Below are 7,184 nucleotides of genomic sequence, written 5' to 3' on the forward strand. Positions count from 1 at the left end.
AACGTCGTCGTCATTCTTGGCCACCCCGTCCAGGCCAGCGCCCTGGACTGATGCACCGTGCAGCCCTGCGCTCACCCGTTGCCGTGCCTCCGCCACACCTGGACGCGTTGGCCGTGGCCGCCATCGCCGTCCACGCGCGTGACACCGCGCCTGGCGCTGCTGACCGCCCCTCCCCTCGCGCTCATGGCCACGCCCCTGCGCGTCCTTGTCCCCATGCCCGTGCACTGCTGCTCGTTGCTTGCTTCTTGCTGCTGTAGCTGCCGCTACTGCCGATGCTCGCCGCAGCTATGCTACTGCTGCTGTCGCTGTTTTGTAGATGATGCTAGCCGCCGCTGTTGCTTAGTTGCTGCTGCCGCTGACGGCCATAGCCATGGCCAAGTGCGGCTATGTGTGTGGTGTGTGCGTACACCACACTCTGCTGCTCTGCTACAGTAACTGAATGTTACTGTAGCAGTAGCTAGCTTTGTTACGATCACACTGATTACCCCTCTGTGCTGCAGCAAAACTACAACAAAACGACTTCTAATGTGGGTATAGATAATACTCGCAGTAAGTACACTTGACAAACTCCGTTTTATCCCATTGGTCCAAATTCTAAATATGTAACGATTAAATCCTATGAAAATCACAAAATGCTATGTTCGTATAGTTTAACAGTTTCTAGAATTAACTTTAAGTGGCACTTTTCAAATACAATTTCGATCAAGCAACTCAACTCTAAAATGGATGTCAATGATACTGTCATGTAGATCACATAAAGATGATAAAATTTAGTAAAAGGCACTAATTCATAGGATGTAAAGAACACTAGCTATAGCCTCTGGAAAACAGCTAAGTGATGCTCAAAAACTGAACAATTCTCAGACTTAGCCAATTTTCAGGAAATTCCATAACATTGTTTAAACTTCGAAAAATCATAGGAAATAGACCGTAGCTCGGATGAAAATACTTTGTACATGAAAGTTGCTCAGAACGACGAGACGAATCCGAATACGCGGTCTGTTTACCGGTCGGATGCCTCTAACTATATGAACATGGAACTTTCCCCTCCGGTCATCTGGCTGACACAGGTCCGGAACCGGGAATACATTCCCGGTTGAATTCCCCCTTCACCTGTATTGTGTAGCCATACGTTAGGTTACACCCGGCACAGCTTATTGCCTTCCACGTTATGCTTTGTGATGCTATGTTTGCTTTATATTTACTGTTTCTTCCCCCTCTTCTCTTCGGTAGACCCGAAGACCGATGTTGCCCCTGTGATCGACTACGTCGACGACGACCCCTCCTTGCCAGAGCAACCAGGCAAGCCCCCCCTTTGATCATCCCGATATCGCCCATTCCTTTCTCTCATGCTTGCATTAGATTTTGCTACTGTTATTGTATGCTCCTATTCTGATGCATAGCCTGCTTTTGTATCTGTTATTGCACCTTACCTGCTTCTCCTAAACTGCTTAGTATAGGCTGGTTAGTGATCCATCAGTGACCCCCACCTTGTCCTTGTTGCCCCTACTTCATCATTGAAGACCCGATCAATGGGATTGAAGACCAGGCCCCGGCACCGCACATCACTTTCCCCTTAGTTGCTCGACACTGCTGGGTTACTATCGAGTGCCGAGGGTGAGACCTCTACAGCACTTCTGATGTTAACCCTGTAGTGTAGCTATTCGGTCATGGTCATCGAGGGTGATTCCACCTTAACCACTTCCGATATGACTGTCGTGCAACCCCTCAAGTGTGAACCTCGGGGGTGATTCCTCTTACGTTCACCTTGATGATTACATTGAGTGGAATTCACCGGGGGTGATTCCTCGGGTTTTCCCCTTGATGTTTAAACACACAGTTACTATGGTTACTATGACTTTACACTGAACCATGTTACTAAAGACGGGTCGACCCTGAGGGGTGCCCGCGCGAGCATAATTGCGAGTGATGAGGAGTTGGGTTGACCAGGAAGGTGCCCGTGAGATAATTACGAGGCGTGGCCGGGCATTCTTAGCCCTTGCCGCAAGTCCTCGAGACGGGGCAACGGGGTCACATCTTTCGTGAGTATCTGCTTGTTACCGCGCATTCCTAATCCACTACGATTTGGATATTTGATCCGAGGGGCCTCTGGCCTGATAGCACTAACCATCACGTGGGCATAGTATGGGCGTTCTGTGTCATGTACATCAGCCGAAGCTTAATAGACGTCAGCGACGGAGCGGCGCGCGCCGGGTTGGACTGGTAAGCTCCTGCCTTTTTAGGGAGGTAGCTAGGTCTGCTCACCGGCCGCCCACGCAACGTGCAGGAGTTCCCGGGGCGATGGCCCATGACCCCTGGGGGCATAGGTTTAGTCCGGCGTGCTTGACCTCTCTATTAAGCCTAGGTCGGGTTGCGGCGTATTGTTTGGCCGAGGCCGGGCATGACCCAGGAAAGTGTGTCCGGCCGGAGTCAATCGAGCGTGGTGGGTAAGTTGGTGCACCCCTGCAGGGAAGAACTAATCTATGCATAGCCTGTCCTACGGTAACGGACACTTGGAGTTGTATCCCGATCGATACAACTAGAACTGGATACTTGTGATGAGAATTGGATTGTGATGAGGTGATAATTGGATAGTATGGCTCTGGGATTGCTTTCTCGCAGGGAGTCGAGAAAGGATCTCTGGCCGAGGTTGATAACACTACTACTACTTTACTTTATGCTACTCTACTCCCTCCTGTTTGCTGCAAGATGGTGGTTTCCAGAAGATGCTAGTCTTCGATAGGACTAGGCCTTCTCTCTATTCTGGCATTTCTGCAGCCCAGTCCACATATATAGCCTTCCTTTGATAATGTTGCATATGTAGTGTAGATCCTTGCTTGCGAGTACTTTGGATGAGTACTCACGGTTGCTTTGCTCCCTCTTTTCCCCCTTTTCTTTTCTTTCCGGTTGATGCAACCAGATGTCGGAGCCCAGGAGCCAGATGCCACCGCCGATGCCTACTACTATGTGGAGACCGTTGACGACCAGGAGTAGTTAGGGGGCTTCCAGGCAGGAGGCCTTGCCTTTTCGATCGTAGATACTTTTGTGCTGGCCTTCTTAAGGCAAACTTGTCTAACTTATGTCTGTACTCAGATATTGTTGCTTCCGCTGACTCTTGTGTATTCGAGCTTATGTATTCGAGCCCTCGAGGCCCCTGGCTTGTAATATAAAGCTTATATTATTTTAATTTGTGTCTAGAGTTGTGTTGTGATATCTTCCCGTGAGTCCTTGATCTTGATCGTACACATTTGTGTGTATGATTAGTGTACGTTTGAATCGAGGGTGTCACAACGCCACTCTCCAAGAAGTAACAAATGGTGTGTTGATGATGAACTCCTTGCTCTTGTGCTTCAAATGATAGTCTCCCCAACACTCAACTCTCTCTCATGGGATTTGGATCTGGTGGAAAGGAGATTTGAGTGGAAAGCAACTTGGGGAAGGCTAGAGATCAAGATTCATATGGTAGGAGTGGAATATCTTGGCCTCAACACATGAGTAGGTGGTTCTCTCTCAGAAATGGTAAGTTGGAAGTGTAGGTTTGTTCTGATGGCTCTCTCCACGAATGAAGAGGAGGTGGAGGGGTATATATAGCCTCCACGCAAAATCTAACCATTACACACAATTTACCAAACTCAGTGGGACCGATTCAACAGACTCGGTCGGACCGATTTAGTAAACCTAGTGACCTTAGGATTTTCGGTGGGACCGACATGCAACTCGGTAGGACCGATATGGTTAGGGTTAGGGCATAACGTAATCTCGGTGAGACCGATTACACAAACTCGGTGAGACCGATTTTGGTAATAAGCTTTCCAGAGAGTTGGTCAGGTAAACTCGATGGGACCGATTCGCTCATTTTGGTGAGACCGAAATGTTACGAAAGGGAAACAGGGAGTTTACATTGCAATCTCGGTGGGACCGATCGCTCACTTCGGTTAGACCAAAATGTTACGAAGGGAAACAGAGAGATTACAATCCCATCTCGGTGAGACCGATTTGCCTAGGGTTTGTGGCAGTGGCTATGACATTTGAACTCGGTGGGGCCAGATAGAAAGAATCGGTGGGACTGATTTTGACTTTGGGTTTAGGTCATATGTGGATGTGATAAAGTAGTTGAGGGTTTTTGGAGCATATCACTAAGCACTTGAAGCAAAAGGCTCATTAAGCAACACCTCATCCCTCCTTGATAGTATTGGCTTTTCCTATAGACTCAATGTGATCTTGGATCACTAAAATGTAAAATGAAGAGTCTTGAGCTTTTGAGCTTGAGCCAATCCTTTGTCCTTCATATTTTGAGGGATCCACTTTCATCATCCATGCCATGCAATTCATTGAGCTTTCCTGAAATATTTGTCTTGGAATAGCATTAGCTCAATGAGCTATATGTTGTTATGAATTACCAAAACCACCTAGGGATAGTTGCACTTTCAATCTCCCCGTTTTTGGTAATTGATGACAACATATAGATCAAAGCTTCGACAAATGATAATAAGATTGAAAAACATCGTCGCTTTGAGAAGTATGTGATAAGCAAGAGCTCCCCCTGAATTTGTGCATAGTTTGAGATTTGCTTTGGACTACAAATGCACAAGGAATTAGGCTCATGAGTTACTCTTCCATGTCACATACATCTTGGTGGAGCGCTCAAAATAATAAAGATTGAATACATGCACTCATCACCAAGCAAAGTGAATGATCATATAAGGATAGGTAAGATAATATCATCTAACAAGCATACATGTTGCTTATGATCAAACACATGATCATCAATGTCTCACAGATAATAGCATAGTATCTCAAGCAATCAAAAGCAAACAAAGTTTAACCACCAAAGCAAGAGAGAATAAAAGCAACACACTCTCTCTCGAAGCCTATGACCTATACATTTTTCTCCCCCTTTGGCAACAAGTTACCAAAAAGTTCATAGAAAATGCATAGTGCTAGATCGACTCTCAGGCTTGATCTTCAGGTGGTGGTGTAGAGATGGCTCCTTGGACGAAGGCTTCAGTTGAAGTGGATGGAGCTGGAGGAGTTGGTGCTGGAGCTGGTTGCACTGGAGCTGTAGGAGCTGTAGCTGGTGCAGATGTTGTGGCGCTGGTGTGTGTCACAGGCACTGCAGCTGACCTCTGAGCTCTAGGCACTCTGGAAAATGCATCAGTGGTTGTCTTGCCCTTCCTCTTCTGCATGTCATCCTGGAGCTGCTCCACAACTGGCTGAATCTCAGTTACTTTGACATCAAGATCATAGAATTTTTGTTCCATGATTCTTTCCAGGCTCTCCTGGTTTTGAGTTAGGGTGGCCAACCCCTTCTCAATCCTCAGTGTTGATGCTATCAAGTAACCAAGCTACTCCTGCTTGTTCTTCAAAAAGTACTCAGATGCCTCCTCTTGAGTTGGCATCTTGGCAGCCATCTCCTTCTTTGCTTTCTCCTTCTTCTCTTGAGCTTGCACTGATGATGGTTCATTCTCATTCATCACAACTTGATTGTCCTCAAAGTCTGGATAGATAGCAAAATGTTCCTTATCCAGCAAGTATGTTCCTGTGCCCATCTTTGAGTTAATCACCTCCTGAATCTGTGGGGCATACCCACAACTTCTCTTCTGGTCTACTGCTGTCCTCTTAATGGTCTCAACAATGAGGCTCATGACCTTGAATTTTTGTGCACATCAAACAAGTGCAGGAAGTTGATAGCATGCCCTCTAATCATGTTGTGGTCACCTGACTTGGGCAGAAGAGTGTGCCTTAGGATCTAGTTGATCGTTGGCAGCCCTGACAGAAGAAAATGAACTGACCCAAACTTATGTGTCTCAACTGCAGCATCAGGGATTTCCTTGTACGTATGAGCCATGGTATTGTGATCCATCTTCTTCTTGGCATAGACATCCAAGTCATCTTCACTCTCCTTTGGGGCATTGATCAGATTGGCCCATTCCTCAATTGTTGACTGGTACCTTGTACCTTTAGACATCCAAACTATCCTGCCATCTGGATAGAAGTGTGTTGTGGAGTAGAATTGCATAATGAGCTCATCATTCCACTTTGTGAGCTTCTGCCCAACAAAGTCTGCAACTCCACAAGCAATGAAACTATCTTGCACTCCAGGATAGTGTTCTTCATTTTCCTTCATGTAGGTCCAGTCGACCCACCTCATATCACACACTATAGGTTTATTTTCCAATAGCACTGTCTCATAGAAATCCTGCTGTTCCTTAGTGTGGAACCTGTAATCAATAGCAGTCCTTCTCCTGGTAGCATATGGATCTGATAGCCTCCACAGTCTGAGTCCTGCATCCTTTCTCAACTTCATATTCTCAGCCACATGATGAGCATCATTGTGGTCTGGAATCTTGGGCTTTAGCTTCCTCAGGACTTGTTCTTCATCATATTCCTCATCAACAACTTCAGGCACTGGGGCCTTGTTCTTCTCAGCAGCTGGAATACTCCTGGTATTCCTCTTTGGTGCAATCTTGGGCTTGGGGGCAGCTTTGGGTGCTTCCTTGGGCTTTGATGTTGCAACCCCTGACTTTATAGCATCACCCATCAGCTTTTGTGCCTTGGGTGCTGGTGCAGCAACCTCTTCTTCCTCTTCAGAGTCTCTCCTCATAGAGGGATTTCCAAGAACCTGGGCAGTAGTGGTTCTGGCTCTCTTCTTCTTCTTATCTTGACCAGCAGCTTCATCTTCTGATTCAATGGTAAACTTCATAGTTTCTCCAGTGGGAACTTTCTTGGGTTTGGAAGTTGTGACTCTTCTTGCAGGTGCCTCTTTGGGATCAGTCTTTTCAGGCACTTGAGTTGATCCTATGACCTTCAGCATAGGTGTCCTCTTGGCAGGGACCTTCCTATTAAGTCCAGGCTTTGTGTTCTTAGCTGAGGCATACTCCTTTTTGAGCACTACCTTTTTGGAGGTAGCCTCATCTTCTTCTGCCATATAATCCTCAGCCTCAGATTCTGAGGTTTTCTTCTTCCTTGTCCTGGTGGCAGCTTTAGGCAAATTGCTTGGGGTGCTCCTGCTGCCATCATCTAAAGTGCTAGAGGGACTAGTGCCCTCACTCATGTGATTGTGCTCTTCTGACTTGTTCTGACTATCACTTTGGTCTGACATGCTGCAAATCACTGACTGCTGACCCTGTGAATAGTTATAGATGAGATAGGATGGATGAGCATCACAAAATGCAGAGATTTTT

This window comes from Triticum aestivum, chromosome 6B, assembly GCF_018294505.1.
Source record: "Triticum aestivum cultivar Chinese Spring chromosome 6B, IWGSC CS RefSeq v2.1, whole genome shotgun sequence".
Classification (NCBI taxonomy): Eukaryota; Viridiplantae; Streptophyta; class Magnoliopsida; order Poales; family Poaceae; genus Triticum; species Triticum aestivum.